The sequence below is a fragment of the Nicotiana sylvestris genome, chromosome 9, assembly GCF_000393655.2.
Source record: "Nicotiana sylvestris chromosome 9, ASM39365v2, whole genome shotgun sequence".
Taxonomy (NCBI): Eukaryota; Viridiplantae; Streptophyta; class Magnoliopsida; order Solanales; family Solanaceae; genus Nicotiana; species Nicotiana sylvestris.
In genome coordinates this window covers 42,141,103-42,167,395 of record NC_091065.1, presented here as the reverse complement: position 1 = coordinate 42,167,395, position 26,293 = coordinate 42,141,103, and positions in this window count along the sequence as shown.

The following is a 26,293-nucleotide window of genomic DNA, read 5'->3' as shown; positions in this document are numbered from 1 at the left end:
CATAGCCTTAAAATCATAGACCTTCGCGAACGTAGGAACCACATCACGAACGCAAAGAATAACCCAACTGCCCCTCTGAAAAATAACTTCATGAACGCAATGAAGGAATTCTCTGCAACAAAATACCAGAAAATCTGCCAACTTCCAAAACCAAGAATTGATCAGTTAACCACCCTAAACTCAGTAGAGACCTTCGGGACCTCAACCAAACCTTCCAAAACACCCCATATGATTATTCAAACTTAGTCGAGCCTTCAAATCGCTTAGAACAACAACAAAACACCAAATAAACCTTTTAAATTCCACAAACGATGCCGAAACCTATCAAATCACCTCCGAATGACATGAAATTTTGCACACACGTCACAAATATCACTACGGACCTACTCCAATTTCTATAATTCCATTCCAACCCCGATATCAAGATTTCCACTAATGACCGGAAAACCCCAAATTTCCAATTTCGCCAATTCAAGCCTAATTCTACCACGGACCTCCAAATTGCATTCTGAACATACTCCTAAATCCAAAGTCACTTAACAGAGCTATCCAAACCATCAAAATTTATATAAGAGATCTTCTACACATAAGTCAACATCCGGTTGACTTTTCCAACTTAAGCATCTAAATTAGAGACAAAGTGTCTCATTCCACTTCAAGACCACTCGGAACCCGAACTGACCAACAAGATATGATGAAATACAACTGAACAACACATAAAGTAGTAGAAATTGGGGAAACAGGCTGTAACTCATGAAACGACCAGCCAGGTTGTTACATCCTCCCCCTCTTAAATAAACGTTCGTCCTCGAACAAGTCTAGAAACATACTTGTAGCCTCAAACAGGTGTGGATATCTGCTCTACATCTGTCGCTCGGTCTCCCAAGTAGCCTTCTCCATGGGCCGACCTCTCCACTACACTTTCACTGAAGCTATATCCTTTGTCTCAAATTTCGAACCTACCGCTCGAAAATAGCCACTGGCTCCACATCATAAGTTAAATCACCGTCTAACTGAACCGTGCTGAAATCTAAAACATGAGACGGATCGCTAATATGCTTTCGGAGCATAGAAACATAAAATATCGGATGCATCCCCAACTAGCTAGGTGGCAACACAAGCTCATAAGCCACCTCCCCAATCCTCCGAAGCACCTCTATATGCGGCGAAACCAGAGGGCCTAATTTCTTGCTATTGAGTCACTTCAGAAGAACACCTCGAGACCCCAAGGACGCAAAGCTATGACCGAGTTCCCTCCATCGGAGCTCGTTGAGTCCTGACTTAAAGAGGACATAGATCGAGGCTAGAGAAAAATGGGGAATTCCCAAGGCACACTGCTAAGTCTAAAAAAGCTGGCCTACCTAGAGTCTGTATCAAGGCGTCGCGTCTAGCCATCCCATCTCCATGCTTTTACAATTAATGTATTTTGTACTATTGCAGGATTCCCCTCCTATATAAAGGGGATCCTCATCACTTTGTAGGGGGATGCTGTTGCTCCAACTATTCTACATAAGATCAATAACAACTCTCCCTCTCTTTTCTATCTAACTTACTCGCTCGAGACTATCTCTTTCATTTATTGCCTTCATACTTGTTCTTCATTCATTGCTTGATATTGGCCATAAAGAGCCTCCTTTTAATTATATCCTACCTGTTATTCCCTTTCCGATTACCCCGATAGCTCGAGCTCGAGCCCAAGCAACGACAACGAAGCCCTTCTCGGTTAGCCTGAGGCCCGGACAGCTAGCTCCTCAGTTTGATTACAATCCCGTTTTAGTTTTATTTCATCGTAAAACTTCACATATCTATCATCAACTGCTCTAACAACTAGCATAAAAATAGATCACATATTTTTAGAGTCCCATTAACAAATTTAATTGTTATTACCATTTTCATGGTAAAGAGTTTGGCGCCCACTGTAGGGCTAAAACTAATAGTGATTATATTCTTGCTGGTTTCGTTACACAACGCAAGTTATCTTTCACACGTTTTCTTGTCCAAGATCTTCGATTTCAGGTCAAAATGTCTGGCTCGGTAAATAGAGTTGAAAACGACAACCTTAAAAACCACTGATAAAACGGTGTGGTTGTTCCAATCGTTTGCGCGCAACCGCAAAACCCTGATAACTCACCTAGACCGATTCCAGCGGATGCGGATTCGTAAGACACGCAACAGGTCGACGAAACCTCAAACACCGATAGGACCATATGTCCTGACGACCAACAGAAAGCCCAAAAAATCCCAGCCCAGGAAGAACAAGAAGTTAGTCTTCATGTTATTTTTGAAATATTGCAGGCACAATAGTTGGCTATCTTAATTACAAAGCCACCGGAAGACTTCCAACACAGTAGCACTGAAAATTGCTCCCCCAGCCGAACAGGTACCGGAGAGATCGAGCAACAACTGATCAGTAGCTGATCCTACCATCGTAAAAATGCCTGAAGACCTCACTAAAAGGATCGAGTCAGGTGAAAAAATGATAGCAGTGAACGATAAGAAGGTCGAAACCTATAACTTCAGAGTCAACTAAATCCCGGGCACGCTCCCGGTCCTCAAGGGTATGGATTCGAAGAAGTTCATGCAAAGGCCTGTCCTCAAAGAAGCGACCCCGAATCCCATTCCAAAGAAGTTCAGAGTACCGGAAATCCATAAGCACAACGGGACCACAGACCCCAATGAACACGTTACAGCCTACACCTTCATGGTAAATGGGAACGATATAAAAAATAATTAGATCGAGTCTGTCTTACTGAAGAAGCTTGAAGAAACGCTCTCGAAGGGGGCCATGATGTGGCATAGCAACCTATCTCTCAACCCCATAGATTCATTTGCCATGCTAGCAGATTCCTTCATAACAACACACGCCGGTGCCATCAAAGTATCGACAAGGAAGTCCAACGTATTCAAGATTAAGCAGAAGGAGAATGAAATGCTGCGAGAATTCGTATCTTGTTTCCAAACGGAACGAATGCAACTACCCCCAGTCTCCGACGACTGGGCGGTGCAAGCCTTCACTCAAGGCCTGAACGAACGAAGGTCGATTTCTTCGAAACAATTGAAACAAACCTTGATCGAGTATCCAGCTACAACCTAGTCGGACGCCCACAACCGATACCAGTCGCAAATCAAGGTTGCAGATGACCAGCTAAGAGCCCCCTCGGGCTTAGTATTCCTAAGAAGGCTCCCGACAAAGAAACCGTAACCAAAGAAAGAACAATAGCAGTCGTACGCCGAAGATAGGAAAAATGCCCAGAGACGCAACTTGCCTTGCAATGGTCGGAGAATGGATCGAGGACAATACCCTTGATGGCTCGTCGATAGAGCTAGATTCGACGGAGACACGAGGCCAGTGGGGGCACCTCGCCCATCAGAATACAACTTCAATGTTGCTGTATCGGACGTTGTGTTCACCATCAGCAAAACCGGTGACACCAAATGGCCCAGGCCTATTTAGTCGGATCATTCCCAGAGGAATCACAGCTTGGTATGTGAACATTATGATACACACGGCCACAGGACCAAAGATTGCCACTAGCTCTAAAAGAAAATAGCCAAGCTACTCAATAAAGGTCACAGCTGAGAATATTTGGGCAATCGGGCTCAAGTTCGTTCTAAGAAAGAAAGGTGGACAGGAAGGACGAATCAAATGGGCCACGACATGTTATCACGATATTGGAGGGGCATTGATACCCCCTGGGAACTTGTGAAGAGGAGGACAAAAATATCCATCGCCGGAGAAAGATGAACCCAAGAATACGTACCCAGAGGTGTCCCCATATTCAATAGGGAAAGCTCAAAAACCTCGCCCCAACTCCTTAACAACACACTAGTAACCTCTTTCTTCATTCATCCATTTCGAATAAAGCATGTGCTCGTGAATCCAGGTAGCTCGGCCAACATTATCAGGTCAAGAGTGACAAAGCAGCCTGGACTGCTGGACCAAATCATGCCCGCCTCTCGAATCTATGATGGATTCAACACGACAATCGAAACAATGAAAGGAGAGACCATTCTCTCAGCCAACATGACCGGTGCAGACCGGATCGCCAAATCCCATGTCATCAAAGGAGACGCGAGGCATAAATGCCTTGTTCGGACGGCCGCGGACACACCGCATGAGAGCGGTACCAACCCCCCTTCACCAAATGATGGAATCCCCAGCGAAGGAAAGAATTAAAATCGTCTACGGTGAACAACACGCGTCAAGGGAAGTGTTCGCGTTATGTAATGCCGACACCAATACTTCCACCCTCTAAAGGGTCAAAGGATATGTTCAACTAAGCCCGACTAACACAATAGAGGACCGTATCAGGTCATCGCACAAAACAACAAGAACACATCAGGCATCAGAACATCGCCTGCACACCCTACGGTAAGGTAAGACCACCTCCCTCTTTTATTATTCTACACTAACACCTATGCAGGTGCATGGTCGAGGAGGTCGGAAATGCTAGCCCAATCCAAAGATCTCAAGGCTTTAGCGGCGCCCGTTGCGTTCTTTCCCTTCGGCCGAGCTTTTATCCCAAAAGAAGGGTTTTACCGGCAAGGTTTTTAACGAGGCAACATCTGCGTGCTACCTAAGTAACACTCAAAAAATTCTTAAAACATTTTTTGCAGTCAACTTTGAATGCTGAGGGGCAATCCCCCAGGAAGCCACCCACTCGGAAAAGTCATGAAATGCCAAATGGGGTCCTTGTAGGAAAGTAATGTACCAGGGCAAACGATCAAACGAACCATGTCCATCTAGCCGGGCTCCCGTCGGCGAATACATGTATTATTGTATCGAATAATTAAAGAATATCTTTCACTAAAAGCATCTCGTACTCCGAAGAAAATTCAGCATGTTCACAGCAAGGATCCCTCCATCGAGTATGTCCCGAAATACTCGGAGACTAGCGTCAATAATTTGATACCCGCATGGCCTCAAGGTTGGAACTCCATACTCATAAGCTCTCAATAAGGCAATTACGAGCTCATGAGTAATGGCCTTCGAGCCTAAGCAAACTTGACAACTCGGAGACTATCGCCAATCACCATTAGCGTAAAGATCCCAGGCTGTAATACCCCGAGCGAGAAAACTAGATCTAGCGAGATCTATTTAACATAACAACAAAAACTGTAAGACCTCAACATGAATGAAAAAGCTGTAAGACCTCAACAGGAATGGAAAAGCTATAAGACCTCAACACGCAAGAAAAAACTGTAAGATCTTAACATGCATGAAAATTTTGTAAGACCTTACCGGAGGCATAAAACTCGATCCCGAAGTTTAGGCTATATGTCGCATTTGTAAGACTCCTGAAAGGGCATACCCTCAATATAGACGCCTAACAAAAATGGCTCCAACCAAACACAAATGACTACAGCCAATATGGCTGCACCAGCCAAATTAACGCGACTCGGGGATGCTCGACTGTCGCTATAAAATCACAGACCATTACTTCTAAATACTTTGAAAAGAACTGGTTAAATAGGTTACCCTCGACAGGCAAATGAGCTTCGACCATGTCAGCTCCAAATCACAAGGCTTCGAGCTACTCAGCCTTTGAGCTAAACCATCTAAGGTGCTCGAACATCGCCGCAAACAACTTGAAATCGAGGTTCTTCGCGAATCGACAATGGATCAGGCAAAATCATTTCAAAAGGTCCTTAATAAGAGGAAAACAAAACCTACATACGACCAAGGGCAAAAGCATAAGATTTATTGTCGCCAACCAAACGAACCTCAGGGCCACACACTAAAAGGTCACAACGACCAAAAGCGTAAGAGCCACAATCGCCAGCTTAAAATTTGAAATCTTGAGGATCAAAATGAGCTCGAGTCGTAACCTAATTCGGAGACCGGATCCAAAATAGTTAACTAATGCATGCATAAGGGCAAAAGCATAAGAGCCTTTGTCATTAGCCAAACGAGGAAGATAGCGAGGAGAAAGGGATGAATGAGCAGATGAAGATACTTGGATAGAAAAATAACACCAGAATGTCCCATTTATAGGAGATAATGACACGATCATCGAAGCCTTTGGAAGAGTGATCGGCAGATGCAATTACTGCGTTCTTGAAAAACCAAATCGATGGCGGTACTTTCACCTTGAAGAACGAGAATCTACAGTACATTAAATGATGTCGAAAAGACAAGTCCATGGGATGTCCCGATAATCGTAAAAACTCGCGCCATAGGTTACGTTCTCAGTATGATGTCATCACAGGAAGACCGAGGAGTTGGGTATCAGAATCGTTTCCTATTGCTTTGTTCTGAGAAACGCAGAGACTATCTGTATGCGGCAAAATCAGAGGGCCTAATTTATTGCTATCGAGTCACTTCAGATGAACAACCGAGGACACGAACTTGTGACCGAGTTCCATCCCTCGGAGCTCATCGAGGCCTGACTTAAAGAGGACGTAGATCGAGGCTAGAGCAAAATGGGGAATTCCCAAGGCACACGACTAAGTCTAACAAAGTCGGCCTACCTAGAGCCTGTATCAAGGCGTAGCGTCTAGCCGTCCCATCTCCATGCTTTTACAGTTAATGTATTTTGTACTATGGCAGGATTACTCTCCTATATAAAGGGGATCCTCATCACTTTTTAGGGGGATGCTGGTGCTCCAACTATTCTACAAAGATCAATAACAACTCTATCTCTGTTTTCTCTCTAACATACTCGCTCGAGACTATTTATTTCATTTATTGCCTTCATATTTGTTCTTCATTTATTGCTTGATATTGCCAGTAAAGAGCCTCCTTTTGTTATATCCTAACTGTATTTCCCTTCCCGGTTACTCCCGATAGCTAGAGCTTGAGCCCAGGCATGGACCTCGAGGCCCTTCATCGGTTAGCCCGAGGCCCGGACGGCTAGCTCCTCGGTTTGATTACAACCCCGTTATAGTTTGTATTTTGTCGTTAAACTTTACATATCTAGCATTAACTGCTGTAACAACTAGCATAAAAATAGATCATGTATTTTTAGAGTCCCATTAACAAATTTAATTGTTATTACCATTTTCACGGTAAACAACCTCAAAAGGCCCAATGGACCGAGGGCTCAATTTTCTCTTCTTCCCAAATCTCATAACACCCTTCATGGGTGACACCTTTAGTATAATCTTCTCCCCGACCATGTAAGACACATCACGAACCTTTCTGTCAGCATAACTATTTTGTCTTGACTGCGTTGTACGAAGTCGCTCCTGAATCACTTTCACCTTCTCCAAAGCATCATGTACCAATCCTGTACCCAAAATTCTGGCCTCACTTGGCTAAAACCAGCCTACTAGAGATCTACACCGTCTCCCATATAAAGCCTCATATGGAGCCATCTGAATACTCGACTGATAATTGTTTTTGTAAGCAAACTCTGCGAGCGGTAGAAACTGGTCCCATGAACCCCCAAAATCAATGATACAAGCACACAACATGTCCTCCAATATCTGAATGGTGCGCTCGGATTGCCCGTCCATCTGAGGGTGAAAAGCTATGCTCAACTCAACTTGAGTACCCAACTCTCGCTACACGGCCCTCCAAAACTGCGATGTAAACTGAGTACCTCTATCTGAAATGATGGAAACTGGGACACCATGCAGGGGAACAATTTCTCGGATATAAACCTCAAATAACCGCGCTGAAGAATAGGTAGTACACACAGGAATGAATTGCACGGACTTGGTCAGTTGGTCCACAATCACTAGAATAGCATCAAACTTTCTTAAAGTCCGTGGGAGTCCAACTACAAAATCCATGATGATCCACTCCCACTTCCACTCTGGAATATCCATCTACTGAAGCAAGCCACCTGTTCTCCAATGCTCATATTTCACCTGGTGACAATTCAGACACCGAGCTACAAATCCTAATATATCCTTTTTCATTCTCCTCCACCAATAGTGTTGTCTTAAATCCTAGTACATCTTCGCGGCTCCTAGATGGATGGAATACAACGAGCTATGGGCCTCCTCAATAATCAACTCCCGAAGGACATCTATATTGGGCACACATATCTGGCCTTGTATCCTCAATACCCTATCATCCCCAATAGTCACATCTCTGGCATCGCCGTGTTGAACTCTATCCTTGAGGACAAGCAAGTGAGGATCATCATAATGGTGTTCTCTGATGCGATCAAACAAGGAAGACCGAGAAATCACAAAATCTAAGATCCGACTGGGCTCCAAAATATCCAACCTCACAAATCTATTGGCCAAGGCCAGAACATCAACTACAAGAGGCTTCTCCCCAATAGGAATATATGCCAAACTGCCCATACTCACCGCTTTGCTAATCAATGCATCGACCACTATATTGTCCTTCCCCGGATTGTACAAGATAGTAATATCATAGTCCTTTAGCAGCTCCAACCATCTCCGATGCCTTAAATTGAGGTCCTTCAGCTTGAACAAGTGTTGAGGCTACGATGATCAGTAAACATCTCACAAGACACATCATAGAGATAATGCCTCCAAATCTTCAATGCGTGAACAATGGCAGCCTATTCCAAATTATGAACATGGTAGTTCTTCTATGGGGCTTTAACTGATGAGAAGCATAAGCAACCACTCTACCCTCCTGAATCATCACACAACCAACCCGAGAAACATCACAATATACCGTATAAGAACCTGAAGCTGAAGGCAAAACTAACACTCGGGTTGTGGTCAAGGAAGTCTTGAGCTTCTGAAAGCTCGCCTCACACTCATCCGACCACATGAAAGGAGCACCCTTTTTAGTCAATTTGGTGAAGGGTGATGCCACAGATGAACTGAACGAACTGACTGTAATAACCTGCCAAACCAAGAAAGCTATGAATCTCTGTGGATGAGGACGATCTAGGACAACTCTGAACCGCCTCTATCTTCTTTGGATTAATCTGAATACCCCTCACTGGACACCACATTCCCCAAGAACGCCAATGAACTGAGCAAAAACTCACACTTGGAGAACTTTACATAAAGTTTCTCCTCCCTCAACTGCTGCAATACAACTCTCAAATGCTCAGCATGCTCCTCCTGACTATGCGAGTATACAAGAATATCATCAATGAATACAATCACAAACGAGTCAAGATAAGGCTAAAACACATTGTTCATCAAATGCATAAACGTTGTTGGGGCATTGGTCAGCCTAAAAGACATCACAAGGAACTCATAATGACCATATCAGGTCCTAAAAGCTGTCTTAAGAATGTCCGAGTCGCTAATCTTCAATTGGTGATACCCTGACCGGAGATCAATCTTGGAGAACACTCTCGCTCCCTTAAGCTGGTCAAATAAATCATCAATAAAAGGCAAAGGATACTTGTTCTTAATTGTGACTTTGTTCAACTACCTATAATCAATGCACATCCTTTTAGTGCCATCTTTCTTCTTCATAAATAGGATATGCGCGCCCCACAGTGACACACTAAGCCGAATAAACCCCCTATCAAGGAGTTCATGAAGTTGCTCCTTCAATTTCTTCAACTCCGCTGGTTCCATATGATACGGTGAATTAGAAATGGGTTGAATGCCCAGCACAAAATTAATTCCAAAGTCAATATCCCTGTCCGGTGGCAAGCTGATAGGTCTACAGGAAACACATCCGGGAAATCCCTCACTACCGGGACTGAATCGATACTAGGAGTCTTTGCACTAACATCCCTCAAAAAGGACAAATAAGAAAGACAACCCTTCCCAACCATCTGCTGGGCCTTCAAGTATGAAATAACCCTACTGGGAACATAATCCGTTGAACCTCGCCACTCAATCTTTGGCACCCCTGGCATAGTTAACTTCACTATATTAACATGACAGTCAAAAATAGCATGACACGAAGATAACCAATCCATGCCCAATATCACATCAAAATCAACCATACTAAGCAACAAGAGGTCTACTTGGGTATCCAAACCCCCAATAGTCACCACACATTACAGATATACATGGTCCACAACAACAGTATAGTCCACCGGGGTAGATGCATGAACAGATGAAACAAGAGACCTGTAGGGCGTATCAAAATAATGAGAAAAATATGATGACACATATGAAAAAGTTGAACCAGGGTCAAATAATACAAAGGCATCTTTGTGGCAGACTGAGACAATACCTATAATCACAACATCTGAAGCAATAGCGTCTTGTCTGGCTAGGAGTGCATAGAAACGGGTCTGACCACCACCTTATCGACCATCCCCTCTAGGGCAACCCTTAGATGACTAACCTTCACCCGAGCTAGTTGGGCGGGTGGGGAAGTAACTAGTGCTGAAGTCGAAGGTTGACTTCTCTGATGGGACCTCACATTAGAAGGGGATAGAATCTCTTGATATAACCTAAATCTCCACACTCGAAGCAACCTCTCCCGGCAAATGGCGGTGGGTACTGAAGGAAGCCCCGAGCATCTGTATACCCACTAGAAGAACCAGGCATATATAAACCCTGAACTAATTGTGCATGAGTCGAATTCTGAGCTTGAAGGGCATTGAGAGATGAGTGACCCCAATGTGAACTCTGTGAACAATGGCCAGATGATCCACCAAGGCCAGATGATCCACCACGGTGACCCAAACAAGCTAGCTGAGCATGTATGAATGGACGACCCCTGCCGTACTAGAACTGGCCTCCAGAAGGAATACCACCAAAACTACCAGATCCCCGAGGCCTCTTGGTCTCCCTTTCAACTTGCTCCTGGTGGCGAATTGACTGTATTTCTGTAGCAATGTAAACTACCTCCTCAAAAGAAGTGCCAAATACCCTCTTTCGGGTTAGAAAAATCCATAGCTGATAAGTGAGGCCATCAACGAACCTCTTGATCCTCTCCCTATCCATGGGAACTAGCCAGATAGCATGACAGGCTAACTCGAAGAATCTCATCTCATACTCCATCACAGTCATATCTTCCTAACATAACTACTCGAACTACCTGTGCTGCTCCTCCCTACGGGAATGCGGTACATGCTTCTCCAGGAAGAGAATGGAGAACTGATGCCAGTAAGGGGCGCTGCGCCAATAGGCCTACGCCTCTTATAAGCCTCCCACCAAGTGAAGGCAGCTCCAAAAAATTGAAAAGTAGTAAATGAGACCCCACTTGTCTCCAGAATACCCGTTGTACGTAGAATCCTCTAACACTTGTCCAAGAAACCCTGGGCATCTTTGCCCTCTGCACTACTAAAAGTCGGAGGCCGAAGTCTACCAAAACTCTCCAATTAACGCTGCTCATCATCAGGCATGACTGGTACCACAAAATCCTAAGCAAGTGCAACCGGTAGTGCCTCCGGTGTCTGAAGTACCCGAGCAACTTGCTTAGGTGTACGAGCAGTGGGAGTCTGAGTGCCTCCCTCGGCCTGACAAGTAGCTGCTGTAGTAGAAATATTGACCTCCTGAGCAAGGCTGGTGCACATGGAAAAGATCTGAGCTAAGGTCCCTGAAGACCTAGGATAATAATAAGTGCAGCTGGTGGCTGAGCTGGTCCTGCTTGAGTGTCCACAATTGGAACCTGATCATGAACTGGGTGGTTGGTGGATCTACAGGTTCTGCCTTAGTTGTTGTGCGGGCTACACCCCTGCCCCTACCACGACCTCGACCTCTAGTGTCTCCAACTGGTGGTACTGGTGGCCGTCCATCCTAATCGGTAGCATGTGTCCTCACCATATCTAAGAGGATAGAATAATAGAGTCTTAGTTACAAGAATCAACAGATTCGCACGACAAGAATTCAAGAATGAGAAGCTTTTCCTAAAGGTTCTGCAACCTCTCGAATATAAGTACATATGTCTCTATACCGATACACAAGACTCTACTAAACCTGCTCATAACTCGTGAGACCTATGTAACCTAGGTCTAATACCAACTTGTCACGACCGCAAAACCATCCCAGTCATGATGGAGCCTATCAAGGAACTAGGCTAGCCGACACATTCCCAAAATAGTTCAACATTTCATTAAAATAAAAAAAACAACCTTTTTCAATTGAAATTCCATATAAGGTATAAAATCGAAAAAGACCAAAATGTGGAAAATAAAAGCCTGACCTCGGGTGTCACTAAGTCATGAGCAATAATACAATTTTTCAGAAAATCATAACAAGACCAAAATAGTCTGAAAGTAGCCAAAATAGCTAGAAGGAAGATAAAGAAGGAGAAAGGAGGGACTGCGAACGTCAAGCAGCTACCTCGCTATCCATGGTGAAATCCGCACCTGGAATAGTCAACAGCCGCTACCGTGGCCTGATATACCTAGATATGCACACAAGGTGCAAGAAGTAACGTAAGTACACCAACTCAGTAAGTCACAAGTCCAAACTATGTACTCACAGGTAGTGACGAACTAACCCTCGACATGTAAACATAATTAAACTGTACAGTTAATTAGGCATGCTTGCAGTTCAAGTATTCAGTTCAACAGTAAGTAATACAAATCTGAACAATGTGAAGTATAAGGCTCAACAAATCTCTACGTACCAATGTGCAGAAAACATGACAATTTACCATGTACCTCCACTCTCAAGTGCTCAAACACTCGGTACTGTATATGGCCATCTGGCCCAGGGAAAATCAATCCGGAAATATATACACATCACTAAAAACAGTCACCCAGCACGAAGGAAGGCCATTCCAGCCCTATGGAAAAGATCCAACTCCAGGTATAAGTACTTCGGACAAATACCATATCCAGGGAAGATCCATCCCTCGATGATATCAACTACGCTCACGGGGGTGTGTAGACTCCAGAGGGGCTCCTTTCAGCCCAAGCGCTAAAACAAGCCAACGAATGCATAATCAATAATCTGCTGCGGCGTGCAGCCTAATCCCATAACTGTCACTCATAATCAAGCTCTCGACCTCACTCAATCATCACTTTCCAGTCTCATACACACGGGCTCACAATGCCTTAATACTAGCCAGAAGCAATGATATGATGTGCCAAATGATAACAACCAAGACTGAGACAAAATATGATATGCATGAACAAGACTGAGTACAAAATTTCAATGAAACTAATGAGATAACAACAAGAAGCGACCACTCAAGTCTCAAAAGTATTGGCGTGAAGCCCTAACATGATAATTAGCATGATTTACAGTTCTTTTAATTAATCACATAATCACAACACAAATATCAACAAGAAAGAGTCACTAAGCAGTGCCATGGAATGAACAAGGCCGCAATTTTCACGGTGCATGCCCACACGCCCGTCACTTGGAATTTGTATCACCTCAATACAAATCATATAGCACACTATGCGGGGTTTCGAGCCCTCAGAACCAAGTTTAGGAGCGTTACTTACCTCAAATCAAGCCAAAACTCTAACCCGCAATGCCCTTGCCTCTCTATTTGGCCTCCAAATGCTCAGAATCTAACCAAATTAATATATTATCATCAATATATGCCAAAGGAATGAAAGCCACACGAAAATTATCAAATTAGACCAAAAATCCCGAATTTGGCTCAAACCCGGCCCCCAGTCCCACATCTCGGAATCCGATAAAAATTACAAAACAAGAAATCCCATTCACTCGCGAGTCTACACATATCAAATTCACTACAATCCGACATCAAATGGCCATTCAAATCCCCAAAGTTAACTCTCCAATTATCTTCCACTTTTCCCCTTATTTTAACCCCAAATTCCCAATTTAGATGATTAAAATTAAGACACAATCATGGAATTTAACCAAAAACAAGTGAAGAACACTTACCCCAATCACTTCTCTGAAAATCCCCTCTAAAATTTCCTTCTCCTAAGCTCTCTATTGAATTTTGGAATTATGAACTCAAACCCTCGTTTTTTTACTTAAACATTCTACCCAGGTGTTTCCTCTTCGTGAACGCGGTAGTGCTCTCGCGTTCGCGACGCACAAGCTGCCTCAGATCAAAAGTCCCTCCCTTGTGAATGTCAGGTTTCAATCGTAAATGCGAAGACCACCCTGCTTGACCCTATGCGAACACGGAACAATCCTCATGAATGCGGAGGCTTATTTGCCTGAAGTTCCAAATCACCGTTGACTCTACGCGAACGCAATTCCCAGGTCGCGAGCCCGTAGACTTAAAATCATAGACCTTCGCGAATACGGGAACCACATCGCGAACTCAAAGAACAGCCCAGCTGACCCTCTCAAAAATCCCTTCGTGAATGCTATGAAAGAATTCTCTGCAACAAAATACCAGAAAATCTGCCAACTTCCAAAACCAAGAATTGATCTGTTAACCACCTGAACCTCACCCGAGACCCTCGGAACCTCAACCAAACCTACCAACACATCCCATATTATCATGCAAACTTAGTAAGGCCTTCGAATCACTCAAAAAAACACCAAATCAACCTCGGATACAAGCCTAAGAACTCATAAACTTTCAAATTCCACAAACGACACTGAAACCTATCAAATCACCTCCGAATGATCTGAACTTTTGCACACACGTCACAAATGACACTACGGGCCTACTTCAATTTCCATAATTCCATTCCGACCCTGATATCAAGATTTCCATTGCCGACCTGAAAACTCCAAATTTCCAATTTCGCTAATTCAAGCCTAATTCTACCACGAACCTCCCAATTATATTCTGAACACGCTCCTATGTCCAAAATCACCTAACGGAGCTATCCGAATCATCAGAATTTACATTCGAGATCTTCTACATATAAGTCAATATCCGGTTAACTTTTCATACTTAACATTCTAAATTAGAGACTAAGTGTCTCATTCTACTCCAAGACCACTCCGAACCTAAACCAACCAATACGATATAATGAAATACAGCTGAACAACACATAAAAAAGAAAAAATAGGGGAAACAGGGTTGTAACTCATGAAATAACCGGTCAGGTTGTTACAGCCAGTTGTGTTACGGATGAGTTTAGGTAGTTATGCAACTGCTAGTGCATTTCATGTTACTGGTGTCTGTTGCGGATTGTGTAAATGAAAGGTTTGGCTCGAATTTGCGAGCCTTGATTATGCAATCAAGGAATCACATTTGCAAGCATGGGCTGGGGGGATGGGACTTCGCATTTGTGAAAAGTATGTCACTTTTTTGAAGTCCACTATGCTCTCTTTTGTTAAAACATCGCATTTGTGATGAGGTGTAAAGTTTGGTCAGCTTTGCTGTGATGGGGGCATGTTACACCTCATATTTTCGTAGGTAAATGTATGTCGTAAGCAAACTGATGTAAGACCAAAAATGAGATCATCTTTGAAAGTATATAAAGTAAGTTAATCATATTACCTTGTAGTCTACAAACATTTAAGATCATGAACCACAAGTACCAAGAGGGTTGGAGGTTCAGAAGCTAAATGAATTGAAGAAAATAATGTTTCGTCGAAAGTCGACAAGTTGGGAATGTTATAACCCTTACCTTTGGGGTGAGATTAGGGCGATGAACATGATAAGAGGGCTATGTAATGAGTTATTTTAGTCGTATGTTAGTCATGTGTTATGTTGTGAAGTCAAGCGAGTTGTGGAACACAAGTCGACGAAAGTCATCACAAGTTATGTTAATAAGTTTTACTGAAATTTAGGTCAAATGCCATTGAGCTTTTCTCGCAATATACTAAGAGTTACAGGATGATTCACCCATCAAATTGAAGATCTATGAGTATAGTTTCTAACTCATTATATTGTTTGTTAATACGACAGTGGAGTAGAGAGATATATATGTATTTTTGCGAGACTTCACAGATTGCATAGGTTACAAATAGGTGTGCCAACTACTTTCTTAAATGAAAGGACTAAATACGTCCAAAAAAGGGCTATTTCGGGTTGGAAAAAAAGCCCTTTTAAAGGGTTGTCTCCTACAAATATTACACTCATTATATAGCAAAATAAGAAGATATAAGCCCCTGCAAAAATTCCCCCTAAAAATTTAACACAAATCCTAAATGATTTTCTCCTGTTTTCAACTTCTAGTTGGAGGAAAACATAGGGGTTGAAGGACCAAGCTAGAAGATGAGATATTCACCAAATAAGGTAAGTATACTTCTCTCTTTCATCCATTTTTTCTGCTTGAAAGTATAGAAACTTGTTCTATAACTGTGAGAACTCACAAAATGGTGATCGGAAGTCGTGAGTTCAAGTTATTTAACTTATAGTGGACTGTTTTGTGGGCTATTTTGTGTTGTTGTTGCATTGTGTATTTTGCTATTGTTTTAACGAGTTTTGTAGGAGAAAGGGTGTGGAGAAACACCACACAAACTTGGCTTGGTGGGTTGGTCCTTAATTGTAACATTTTCGGATTGTTTGACACTACTATGGTTGTCGTTTTGTGTATGAAGTGATCGGGGTATGTTGGGCTATTTTGTGGTATTTTGTGATGGATATGAGGTTGTAAAATAATGTATATATTTTGTTAATGTTGTGTTCTTTTGTTGGTGGTATTGTCTCGAATTTGGAGGAAGTAAGGATTATAGGGGAGATGTTGCCCGATTTAATATAAAATAAAGTTGTCGTTCATTGTGCGATAGCTGTACCATTCATAACATAATTATAGTATTATTATCGTTGTTGTAGACTAAGGTGCAAAAAGATGAGTTCAACGTGGTTATTGGAAATATTGTGATAAGGTATGTTAAGGCTAAACTTTTCCTTCATTTTGGCATGATCACATAACTACATGCATTTGATAATGAGACGTAAAGAGAAGTTCGTATTTCTGAATTTATATCCTAGTCTCATAAGTTACAGTATTCTCCCTTATTGGGACCTTATATTCAGTTTAGTATTGTCTTCTTTCAGCCAAGAGAGCAGAGAGTATATATATATATATATACACACACACACAGAGAATATTACAATATTTTCAACACGATCGAGCTATAATCGGTGGGCAGGCCCCTATTGGGCAACCTCTGATCAGATGGTAAGTTATATACCGAGCCTACTGTGGTCGAGCACTTATGACCGAGCCAAAAATTTGTGAGATACCGAGTCTAGTATGGCCAAACACCTATGAGCAAGCCTACTACGACTGAGCATTGACACGTACCAAGCCTGAAAAGGCCGGACAGCTATTTTACTTATTATATTGAGAGAGTTGAGTCAATATCATTAGGTAAGGATATCTTCAGATCATCTGACTCAATTTAGATAGACAGACGGGTAGAGCTCCTCAGTAGGTGTGATCCAAGTTCAGCTTTCTCGGCAAGCTCCACGTCTTTCAATGTTGTCGCTCTAGGGTTGTGAGTGTGTATATATATATATAGGAAAGGCAAGGCCTTGTTCCGACCATAGTACAACCACCAGTAGAGACTTGTAGAAATATCATGTCAGTTAATGCAGTATGTTGGGCTTGTAGGCCCTATGTATATATATTTTCTTTGGTTTGTCAGCTGTAGTAGTTATGATGGTCTTGTCGTCCCAGCTTTATATTGATGTTCAGCCAGACCTAGTCTACGTTCAGTTTTATATTTTGTTTCAGAAATTGTCTTTCAATGTGGCCCTATGGCCAAAGTATGTCATTGTATGTTGAGAGTCCCTCCGTCTCAGGTTGGTAGGCTCAGTTAAGTGAGGTACTGGGTGCCGATCTCACCTCCCCAGGTTTGGGCATGAAAATCTTGGTATCCGAGCAGTTTTATCTTAAGGAGTCTACAAGCTATGTCTAGTAGGGTCTTGTTTATAGATGTAATGTGCACCAAATTATATAAGTAGGGAACTACAAGTCATTTAGGAGTTGGCTACCCTTATTTCAAATCTAAATCGTGCAGTAGAACTGAGTTATAGGAAATTTGAGTTAAACTTACTTATTGCTGTTTGCATATAGAGTTGACGGTGACTAGGAATGTCACGATCCAAATTCCATATTAGGCCGTGATGGTGCCCAACACCATTGTTAAGCAAGCCAACACTGATCATATAGTGACTCCTCATTTATGTAGTTAGTACGTGATAACTTCCATTATAGATTTAAGAAATTTATAGTTTTTTTTATATAAAAAACATAAGCATATTTAAGTGAAAGGAATAAATGCGAATCTCAGTCATGAACACAAGCCAAAACATCATAATTCTACTAATGTGTGTGCCAAGACCTGGTGTCACAAGTGTGTGTACAATCTAGTAGAATATTCAAAACCGTATTATTCTACTGTCTGGAAAAGAAATAGACAGGAACATAGAGACAAAAGAGAGACTCCAGCTACTGCAGATCGGGTGGGAGGAGCAGCTCACTGGAAAGTCTCGAGCTGAGATGACCACTCTATGCGCCGGAGTGATGTCCAGATGTACCTTGCTCAATTCTTCTACAATCAAGTACATAAGCATAGCATGAGTATCAAAAAATATGTACCCAATAAGTATCTCACCGAACCTCGCAGAAGTAGTGACATGGGGTCGACTTCGACACTTACTAGGCCAGCAAATATAATTATATGGAGTCCAACATAGTTAAATCACAGTGTATGTAGATAATAACAAGCATAAACAAGAATAATCGTTGAGAATCCTTTCATCCAATTAATATAACTAAGCACTTTCCTCATTTAAATTAGTGACCTTTCCAGCAATAAGTCATACAAATTATAAGGGTTACAGTTCTATTATCACACACAAGTACTACCGAGGAGGATTGGCCCGATCCAACAAAAAAGTAAAATGTGCATTGCCGAGGGTTGTGTTTATAGATGTGTTGCACACCAAGCTGTGTCTAGTAGGGTCTTGTTTATAGATGTGTGTGCACCAAATTATATAAGTAGGGAACTACAAGGCATTTAGGAGTTGGCTACCCTTCTTTCAAATCTAAATTGTGCAGTAGAACTGAGTTATAGGAAATTTGAGTTAAATTTACGTACTGGTGTTTGCATACAGAGATGACGGTGACTAGGAATGTCATGATCCAAATTCCATATTAGGACGTGATGGCTCCGAACACCGTTGTTACGTAAGCCAACACTGATCATATAGTGAATCCTCATTTATGTAGTTAGTACATGACAACTTCCATTATAGACTTAAGAAATTTATAGTTTTTTTGATAAAAAACATAAGCATATTTAAGTGAAAGGAATAAATGCAAATCTCAATCATGAAATAAGCCAAAACATCATAATTCTACTAATGTGTGTGCCAAGACCTGGTGTTACAAGTGTGTGGGCAATCTAGTAGAATATCCAAAACCATACTATCCTATTGTCTGGAAAAGAAATAGACAGGAACATAGAGACAAAAGAGAGACTCCAGCTGCTGCAGATCGGCTGGGAGGAGCAGCTCACCGGAAAGTTTCGAGCTGAGATGACCACTCTATGCGCCGGATAAAAGCCATTCCAATCAAGTATAGAAGCGTAGAATGAGTTACATAAAAGTATGTACCCAGTAAGTATCTCTCCTAATCTCGCAGAAGTAGTGATGAGGGGTCGACTTCGACACTTACTAGGCCAGCAAATATAATAATATGGAGTCCAACATATTTAAATCACAGTGTATGTAGATAACAACAACCACAGACAAGAATAATTGTTGAGAATCCTTTCATCCAGTTAGTAAAACTAAACACTTTCCTCATTTAAATTAGTGACCTTTCCAGCAATAAGTCATACAAATTATAAGGGTTACGGTTCTATTATGACACATAAATACCACTGAGGACGATCGGCCCGATCTAACATAAAAGTAAAATGTGTACCACCGAGGGTCGAACGGCACGGACCATAGATGCATCTATTCACCCCACTCGCGAATCATATGTGCGACGCAGTAAAAGCATAACCCCGCTCGCGAATCATACGTGTGATGCGGTAAACATAATGTTCCTCATTTAAACACAACAATTCTTTAATTACCTTTTTACAAAAAAAAATGAATACAATTCACTTGAAGCCTGTAAATCTTTAGATTTCCTTCAAGTCATTTCCTTCAATACCATTAGCATATATAAGAAATTAATAGCGACCACGAAGCATGATGTGATCCTAGAACTACTCGGACATAACAGGAATAGTAACTACGTACGAACTCTCGTCACTTCGTACGTACGTAGCCCCCCACATTTAATCATATATAGATTTGTTCACCTATAGGGACATTTCCCCCTACAAGTTTAGAAAAGAGACTTACCTCATTTCGAGCCTACTTCCAACTCAAGAATGCGTCCAAACTATAAAACAGGAGTCGCACAATCCGAAACTATTCAAATAGTGTAAAAGTCCATTATTATAGGCTTACAAATTCATATTCTAGCTATTAGAGTAAAGTCCCAACCCTAAGTGCAAAGTTCCAAAAGTTCATCCACGGGCCCGCGTGCATGGATTTCGGAAATTTTTGAAAGAAGTTTTTACCCATAACCTGAGGATCAAGAATATATAAATTTTACTCCATTCCATAACAAATTTCGTGGTTAGATATTGTTTTTATCAAAACCCTAGGTTTTACTATAGTCCCATGATTTTCACTAATTTTTATGTGTTAATCTACCGAAAACCCAAGTGTTAAACTCACATTAAGTAGAAATAACTTACCTCACAATGTTTGGTTGAAATCCCCTCTCTGGAAGCTCCCAAATCGCCCAAGTGTAGAAGTGAAATGAAATAAATGGCCTAAGTCCCATTTTTAAAAGCTGTGTCTAGGCCTCATGCGACATCATGTTTGCAAATGCGAAGGTCGCAATTGCGACAAAATCATCGCAAATGCAAACCGGGGCTCCCACAACAAGGGTCGCAAATGCGACAAAAGGGTCGCAAATGCGGACCCTGCTGGGTTCGCAAATATGAACAAAATGTTGCAAATGTGATGACTGCCCAGCTCAGGCTTCTTCAATATTGTGAAGCCTACCTCGCAAATACGGTCCTCACAAATGCGAACAATTCCTCGCATTTGCTAGACCTGCAACGCTGCCTAGAAATACCAAAAAAACTGGAGTATTTTCACTCCTAACACACGTCCGAAACTCACCCGAGCCTTGGAGGCTCCACACTGAATACTCACACAAGTCTAAAAATATCATACAAACTTGCTCGTGCGATCAAATCGCCGAAATAACATCTAAAAGTACGGATTTAACTCTAAAACACGTGAAATCCTTAAGAACATTTGAAATTCCTATTTTTACAACCGAAAGTCCAAATCACGTAAAATTAGTCCCATTTCTCACCAAATTTCACCGACATGACTTAAATGTTATATTAGACCTGTACCAGGCTATTAATCCAACATACGAGCTCGATACCAACATGATCAAACATTATTCAATTTCTATAAATCCTTAGATTTTCAATTTAACAATTTTTAACAAAATTCATTACTCGAGTTAGGGACCTCGAAATTCGATTCCGGGCATACGTCCAAGTCCCTTATTTTACTGCGGACCCTCCGAGACCATCAAAACATGAGTCCGGGTCCGTTCACTAAAAATGTTGGCCGAAGTCAAACTTGGCCTTTTAAGCCAACCTTAAGGAGCCAAATGTTCCGATTTCAACCCAAACTCTTCTAAATCCCAAACCAACCATCCGCAAGTCATAAATCCGTTAAAGTAAGTATGGAAAGTCTTATTTAGTAACGGGATTCAAAAAGGCAAAACGACTAGTCGGGTCATTACAATCAATACAATAGATAGTCAGATGAGAGATACAACAGCGGGTGAGGTGACCATTAGAGTACCCCCACTAGATAGGGTCTAGTTTGAGGACCAAGGTGAGACCCCTACTCAGCCATCCAGTTCCCCATCCACTTCCATCAGATCAGGACATGAGTGGTGCAACGCGTTTGTTGAAATAGTTGGTAGCTACCCAACAACATGCTAGGGCATAAACTAGTGTAGGATCTTCTGAGGGCTCTAGCAGTTCAAAGGTCCGAGAGTTTATTGCCTTGAAACTCCCAGAGTTCATGGGGATAGATAAGAGTGAGGACCCGTAGAATTTCATAGATAAGCTTCACATGATCTTTCAGGTTATGCTTGCCACATAGAAAGAGGCAGTTAAGCTGGCAGCTTTTTGACTCCGAGATATAGCCGTCCTTTTGTATGAGGGATGGAACAGGTCCAGGGGACGGGTTGGGACAAACACACTGTTATGCCTCGCAATATTATATTGATATTACATCCCGTAGTATTACAATACGATGATGTTACGTCCTGCAATATTATATTAAGATGATGTTATGCCTTGTAGTATTACATTACTATGATGTTACGCTTTGCAGTATTAAATTACGATGATGTTGCACCTTGTAGTATTGTACGTTGAATTTGTCGTAGGGTAAGGTAATTGATATCAGTCCAAGGAAAAGATTATTCTGAGACTATAAGGATTATTATATTAACAAGTGATGAGTAAATTAATGAAAGTAAGAGGGGAAGCAAGTCAAAGAAAATGAAATTTCGTCCAAATTTGGCATGATATGAAACAATACGAGCCGAGCGTTAATATCCGATATTTATGGACTAGTACCATACAAGGTACCATATTACCACGTTAGTATGATATATATAAAAAGGTATTAAAAAAATAAGTAGAATTTTAAGTAATTTGAGATAATTCTCAATTGTGCGGGTAGTTGGTTAGTTACCGAGTAACGGGACACTACTTAATTACCTAATAAGTGGATAAAGACTAAACCTTCCCACCACATCCCCACGTGGAAGCCATATAAAGATTTATTAAGTAACTCATATGTCACATTTCAAGGTGGCATACTAAGAGAACCAATGGGGATTAGTCACTAGCTAAGGATTAGTAACGTGATTTGCATAAGCAATGTAATTGCTTCAGCAAATTCCTTCAATACATTCTTGTAAAACCCATTTCCGAATATTTCATGGTTTTTCATGAAACATGTTTGAATCCAAACCAAGAAATGATTTAAGTTTAGGGATTTTCCTAATCCTAGTATACTTATCCTAAATTCCTTTACCAGTTTAATCAAAATACAATAAAGGTTGTGATTTAGCTTTAGCTTCATTCTCTGTTTGGCGGGGACAAATCTCACTTACATAGCAGAGTTGTTTTCAATCTCTAGGTATGTTAAGGCTAAGCCCTCATTTTCTTTGGCATGATACATACGATATAAACGAAACGAGCAAATGTACAACTTCCATAAATTAGTCTATTCGTAGAAATGCTAGAGATGTGTATATTCTTATTCTCCCATGTGTCATATTATTCTATCATCTGTTCATGGGTCTCAAAAATATATAAGTTAGTAAAGTTTATTTCATGATATTAATTACAGGTATAATGATCTTATGACATACCGAGAGATTTTATTAACGTAATTCATATCCATTTCATGCATCTATACATGCACATTGACCCACGATGAGATGGCGTTATATACGCGTATTTATATGCATATGGGATATGGAAAAAGGTTACAGTGTTATATAAACACCACCACCTGATCAGCTGGTATACGTTGATGATTTGCTCAAGTGGCCAAGATGATATGATGGGATGCCATCAGAGGCTAATGATGTTATGAAACATGTACCTATGCATGACATAACATTCATACGCATATGCATGACACTATAAGTATTTCATGATTTAAAAAGTTTTCTAGACTTACAGGTTGAGTAATTTACTTTATATTTCTTCCATGTATATTATGTACTTGTTTATGTGCCTTATATACTCAGTACATTATTCGTACTAACGTCCTTTTTCCTTGGGACGCAATATTTCATGCCCGCAGGTCTCGGTAGATAGGTCGAGAGCCCTTCAAGTAGGCTATCAGCTCAGCAGAAGATTTTCCCATTTGCTTCGGAGTTGCTTGGTTGGTTAGTATGATTTAGACGTGTATTGTTTAGTATGGCGGGACTCTGTCCCGACCTTTATGAAAATTACGTATTCTTAGAGGCTTGTAGACATATGTCATGTACGTAAAATATTGTATGGCCTTGTCGTCCTATGTTCAGTGTACGAGTGGTTATTTTGGTCTTAGAGGCCCATATGTCCTATATATAAGTTGGTATTACATGTTGTATTCTACCTATTTCACGACAGCCTCTCCGGCTCAGTTATCTATAATATGAAAAGATACGCTATATTGGTACTCGGTTGAGTAAGGTACCCGGTGCCCGTCGCGGCCCATCGGTTTGGGTCGTGGCAAAAGTTGTATCAGAGCAGTTCTGTCCTAAGGAGTTTACAAGCCATGTCTAGTAGAGTCTCACTTATGGATGTGTTTTGCACCACACTTATAAGCAGGAGGTTACAGGGCATTTAGGACTGTCACTCTTTCATCTTACTCTAGATCGTGTGGTAGAGCTCAAATGTATGAATTCAAATTCCTAACTTCTATTTATATAATAAGACAATACCTACATCCAAAAAGATGGTTGGTAAAAGACATGGCTATGGAAGAGTTGAGTAATAGGAACTCGACTTTGCATCATATTTATCATAAGTAAATGTGACGTAATCAATAGATCATGTGCTTACTGAAAAGTGTAAGCCTCTTGATAAGGAGTCTTGAGGCAAGAATACATATCCACCTTACTGGTGAAAGACAATGAGAGATTCAAAAGATAAATACAAGTTTCAACAAGAAAAAGAAGCAAGATGAAGAAAAGTACGAGGCACCTAGTTAATGAACGTTAACATTGTTTATTATTCAGTCAAAGGAATATAAGTTTTTTGAGTTATATTCAACAATAACAGAGGTATGTACAATTAGTCGTACCCATATCAGCTATGCCCTATGAGGGCTAACAGGTGTAGCTTAAAAAAATGATGGAACATCAGGATCTGGGTGGGGATAGAGTGACCCAAAATAGTGGATGAATTATTGCGTTAGTTGACTTTGCCGAAGGATATTGCAAATGTGCTAATAGATCTCCTTGTTAGACACCTAGATGGTTCACTCTAGAATATTACAATTAGATGTGAATACTAGCATGATCAAAAAAATTTAGAAGATAGGCACCGAAAGCCTGAAAGGGATAAATATTACCTTAGTGTGACTCTCGGCCCTAGTAGAGCGAGGACGTTGAGCAACCCCAATAGCCAATGAATGAAGCAAGAAGAGCTAAAAGCGAAAGAATGTCGTGTTGAAGTTTTCATAAGAACGGGATAGGCAGAAACATTAGTAGAGTAATGAAAAGAGAGATAAGGAAGCATTATGAGTAAGATGTGATACAATGATGACAATGGTAGATCAAACAATGACAGTATTACAGAGTCTATAGTCAAGTAAAGGAAAACACAAGAGGTGACAGACCTTGAGGCAACAAAAGAATAGGTCATAAAGTCATATCTTTATTTCAATAAATAAGTTCGTAATTCTAACGCGATTATCAAAAGAAAAAGTTAGACCTTAGAGTAATAGAAACCAATATGGACTGGTGAACATGGTAAACTAAACATGAATTAAGGACTGAGTGATTTGATAATAGTCAGCATCATCAAAGTTTTAGATTTTGTTCTGGCGATAATAGAATGGACAATAGAAGAAGATCCGTGATGAATTCAGAGAATGGTCATTCAGGAAGACGCTCCCCTAAAGCAAGCAATGTGAGCAAAGTTAAGCTTAAGGGACTATAGCTGCCAGTTACACTAGGTGTTTCCCTCTTGAGTAAGGAAATTTATTATCCTTGGTACAGAAATATTACCCTAAGGCGAGTGAGGGTCATCGATGATGTAAAATGACGCCAAAGATTAAGAGGTAAAACATTTTTACGTAAATCATCATAGCACTAAATGTTAGTACTCCCCTCTAGGGGGGATATGAATGATGTGGCATTAAGTTAGAATTAAGGGGTTCTTGTAATTATGGAATTGTAAAGGAAGAATGCAATAAAAAATGAAAAAGGGACGAGATTGCACTTATTCAAAGCCTACAGATATGCTACGATTCCAAAACATTATGCAAACACGACGTCAAGGAAACGAAGTGAGGGTCCCTGCCCAAGATGTTATTGATAGATAAGGAGTCAGTGCGAGATGTAAGTTAAGATAAAGGAAATAACCCAAGAACGATTACACGGAATATTGATATGAGAATGGGCCAACGAGTAGTTAGTAATTGATTATGAAGAGCCTAGTTATGGCTAAATAGGAGGTTACAGACGAGTCAGCAGATCGTATAAGTTAAACATAGTAAAATCTAACATGGAGAATTCAGCCTTGCAGTAATGTCATTATTATACTTGAGATATATTCAAATAGGAGTCGGGGTAGTTAAAGGTACCGTATGAGTATTACGAGGATAAACAAAAATGCCACTGGGAAGATAGTCCAAAATATCCGTTCAGAAGCAGCCCTACAAGCACAAGGGCGTGGAGGTAAGTAACTAAGGATACTTATAGGCGAGGAAGGACATCAAAATTTTCGCCAAGTATATGATGTAATAAGCTCACAACTTTACAAGAGTCAGAGGGTCCTCCCTAAATACTACAATGAAAGACTA